This window comes from Sciurus carolinensis, chromosome 5 (assembly GCF_902686445.1).
Source record: "Sciurus carolinensis chromosome 5, mSciCar1.2, whole genome shotgun sequence".
Classification (NCBI taxonomy): Eukaryota; Metazoa; Chordata; class Mammalia; order Rodentia; family Sciuridae; genus Sciurus; species Sciurus carolinensis.
Window position 1 is genome coordinate 6,491,690 of NC_062217.1, and position 4,622 is coordinate 6,496,311.

Below are 4,622 nucleotides of genomic sequence, written 5' to 3' on the forward strand. Positions count from 1 at the left end.
TATTTTGGTCTTGTAATTGATAAAGTTACTAGTTTAGAGATAATTCATTGTACATTTTATTTCAGAAAGCACAAATGAGAATGTGCTTCTCCGCAGAGTCTTTCCCACATTGTTTTAACAACCAAATCATTCCCAATTTTCTGGTGTGTAAATTCAGTGTGATCAGTACAAATAAACAAAGTGACAAGATTTGGGCAGTTGGAACCCATTGTTTTACAACGTCTTTGTTTAAAATCTTTCATAATTCATCCTCAGAAATGGTCTTCCTAGTAATCAGTTACCTTTAATGTCTTCATTTTCATTTAAATGTTCAATGATCAGGATAATTAGAATTAATTTGGCTTTGTCATCATATGGTAATGAAGCTTCTGCCACTTATCATGAGCATCCTGCAGGCACTCTGTTAGCAGACGAGTATGTGACTCCTCACACTTCACCCACTGGTTTATGGTCTTTGGTTGAAATGGTAACAGTAGGACCTGGCTTAGTTCCAGTTTAAATTCATGCCATTTTTGATGAAGGAACCGGCCGACAAGCTGGTGTCTTGTCTGTCTTGGAAGGCATTCTGTGCAAGGTTCAGGTCTTCTTAAGCAGCACCAGCAACTTTTCTGTCTCTCTTCATCTGGGTCTTTTATAGGCTGGGGCTAACTCTATGGTTTGAAGAAAAGGAAATATATCTTTGAATAAAGATGGAAAGCTTGCCAGTCCAAACCTTTATAAAAACTGGACAGAATTCAGGAAAGTAGAGTTCGGAAACTTAGAACCAGAAAATGTGTGAGGAAGGAAGTGTCCCAGTAGTACTGAAAGAGACTCGTCGCCTCACCTGCTCTCAGGTTCTATGTTTATTGTCATTCCCTTTCAATCCTGCCCACACCTCTGGTTGAGCAGTAAGAGTAGAGATCACCCATGATCTTCATCCTCTGCCTTACTCCTGGGAAGCACTCAGATAAGATAGGTGATTTAAGAGGCCACAAATCTGGAATGAGATTTGTGTCTCGATTTGTCAAAGAAGGTGTTTCAGGAGCTCCCTGTAACCCCACCTGCTTCAGATCAGAACCTCAGTGTTTTCTCTATCACTTTAAACTTGTCCTGCATTCTGTGTCATCTCAAGAAGGAAAGCCCATTTCTTGATTGGATTATTTGCATTCTTGGTGTAGAGTTTTTTGAGTTCTTTATAGATTCTGGAGATTAGTGCTCTATCTGAAGTATGAATGGCAAAGATTTTCTCCCACTCTGTAGGCTCTCTCTTCACATTACTGATAGTTTCCTTTGCTGAGAGAAAGCTTTTTAGTTTGAATCTATCACAGTTGTTGATTCTTGCTTTTATTTCTTGTGCTATGGGAGTCCTGTTAAGGAAGTCTGATCCTAAGCCGACATGTTGAAGGTTTGAACCTACTTTTTCTTCTATAAGATGAAGGGTCTCTGGTCTGATTCTGAGGTCCTTGATCCATTGTGAGTTGAGTTTTGTGCAGGGTGAGAGATAGGGGTTTAATTTCATTCTGTTGCATATGGATTTCCAGTTTTCCCAGCACCATTTGTTGAAGAGGCTATATTTTCTCCATTGCATATTTTTGGCTACTTTGTCTAGTATGAGAAAATTGTATTTATTTGGGTTTGTGTCCATGTCGTCTATTCTGTACCATTGATCCACCTTTCTATTTTGGTACCAATACCATGCCCTTTTTGTTACTATTGCTTTGTAGTAGAGTTGAAGATCTGGTATTGGGATACCCCCTGCTTCGCTCTTCCTGCTAAGGATTGCTTTAGCTATTCTGGGTTTCGTATTCTTGCAGATGAATTTCACGATTGCTTGTTCTATTTCTATAAGGTACATCATTGGGATTTTAATTGTAATTGCATTGAATCTATATAGCACTTTTGGTAGTATGGCCATTTTGACAATATTAATTCTGCCTATCCAAGTACATGGGAGATCTTTCCATCTCCTAAGGTTTTCTTTAATATTTTTCTTTAGTGTTCTGTAGTTCTCATTGTAGAGGTTTTGTTAGATTGATTCCCAAGTATTTTATGTTTTTCGAGGCTATTGTGAATGGGGTAGTTTTCCTAACTTCTCTTTCTGAAGATTCATCACTTATGTATAAAAATGCATTGGATTTATGAGCATTGATCTGTAACCTGCTACTTTACTGAATTCACTTATGACTTCTAAAAGTTTTCTGGTGGAATTTCCGGGTTCCTCTAAATAACTCTACACCAAGAATACAAATAATCCAATCAACAAATGGTCTAAGGAAATGGACACTTCACAGAAGAAGATCTACAAGCAGTCAACAAATATATGAAGAAATGTTCAACATCTCTAGTAATAAGAGAAATGCAAATCAAAACTACCCTAAGATTCCATTTCACCCCAATTAGAATGGTGATTATGAAGAACACAAGCAACAATAGGTGTTGGAGAGGATATGGGGAAAAAGGTACACTCATACATTGCTGGTGGGGTTGCAATTAGTGCAGCCACTCTGGAAAGCAGTATGGAGATTCCTCAGAAAGCTCGGAATGGAACCACCATTTGACCCAGCTATCCTACTCCTTGGCCTATACCCAAAGGACTTAAAATCAGCATACTACAGAGATACAGCCACATCAATGTTCATAGCTGCTCAATTCACAATAGCCAGATTGTGGAACCAACCTAGATGTCTTTCAATTGATGAATGGATAAAGAAACTGTGATATATATATATATATATATATATATATATATATATATACACAATGGAATATTACTCAGCCATAAAGAATGATAAAATTATGGCATTTGCAGGCAAATGGATGAAATTGGAGAATATCATGCTAAGTGAGATAAGCCAATCTCAAAAAACCAAGAATGATCACACTGATAAGTGGATGATGACACATAATGAGGAGTGGGAGGGGTTAGGGTTAGGGAGGGGGCCAAGAATGGAGGAAGGAAGGACTGTATAGAGGGAAAAGAGGGGTGGGAGGGGTGTGGGGGAAGGGAAAAATAACAGAATGAATCAAACATCATTGCCCTATGTAAATTTATGATTACACAAATGGTATGTCTTTACTCCATGTACAAAGAGAAACAACATGTATCCCATTTGTTTACAATAAAAAAGAAAGAAAGAAGGAAAGCTATGGTACCCACATCCGTTCCAGTCTAAATTGTTTTCATTAACAAAATACAATTAAAGAAATATAGACAATACAGTAAGTGTGTATTTTTTTCCCAGAAATCGTGGCCAAGTTGCTCCTGGCACACCAATGACTTATGAACAGAAACACTTGCTTTCAGGAACTCCAACTGTTGTACTACAAGGTTGGGTCAGTTAGAAAGATGTTCTAAACTTAATAGGTTAGTAAACATGTTTTTTTTTTTTTTATGATTTTGATGTCAGGAGCTGGATATCCCCTTGTTTGCAGTCTGCTGCTGACCGGGTTTACAATCATGTGCGGTCCCAAGGTCCAGGATGGCCGTTCACCTGCTGCATGTCAATGCTGTCTGAGGGCAGGAGCTCAGCTTGGATGACCAGCAGCTCACCTGCTCACGATGCTGCAGCATGACAGTGTCAGGGTAGTGGAACTTATGACGGGTGGTCCTGGAAGAGCGTCCCAAGAGAATCCAAGGCAGACATGTGTGGCCTATTTTTAACTAATTTTGGAAGTTGTAAGGATTCTTTTCCCCCTGCATTCTGTCGATTTCATACCAAGGATGTTTGAATTTCAAGGTGAGAGGACATAAACCTCATGTGTAAACGAAAGGAGGCAGATCAAATAATCCAATATGTGTTTTAGAGACTGTGACAGAGTGTGAAAGGGTTGAGAAGAGAACTACATTTTTAAAAGTCCCCAGAGGTGATTTAGGTAGTGCACGTGAGGTGAGCGAGGCAGGCTGGGACAGTGTTGGACAGGCAGTGAGAACATTCTCTGGTGGTGGGCGGTGGTGTGCTGGAGCCGGCCCGCGATGGCTGGCAAGAGCAGGTTATCCTCCTGACATCTCAGTTCCAACTCTGAGCTCAGCGTTGCACACTGATGACTTGAAAATGACCACCCACCTTGGGAAGTCGCACCTTGGAAACTGGAGGACACTGCACACAAGGACGTCTCGTTCCCAGAGACCCACTTGCCAAGTAGTTACCCGCACGGCCCTGGTAATGGGACAGCCAGAAGCTGCCTGCTGTGGCCCTGAGCGTGAGGCACGCTGGCTGTGGTAGGGCAGCACACCCGGAAGCAGGCGCCGATTCCTAAGGGGTCGCAAGAGAGGACGTGCTAATGACTGGCACAGATCACAGAGCACTCTGGTGGTGGAAGGACGTAAAACAGAGGATTTGAACCCAGTTTCCAGGGTCTCCAGAAAAGCAGTAAGACCGCACTGAACACCAAGGCTGTACAAGGCATGCTAATTTTATTTACCATACATTTTTACACACTTATTCTAAAACCAGTTATTAACAGTATGAACTATTTAACTCTTGTGTATAAAACTGGACGAGTCACTCTGTTTCTCTGATCTTCAGAGTCCTTGTGTTTAGAAATTAGTTGATAGTGCCTTTCTGCTGTGTTATTCTAATGGAAGTCGTGAGAGCAACAAAGGAGAAAAGATCAATAGTCGTGATGGTTTTAGTGAATCTTGC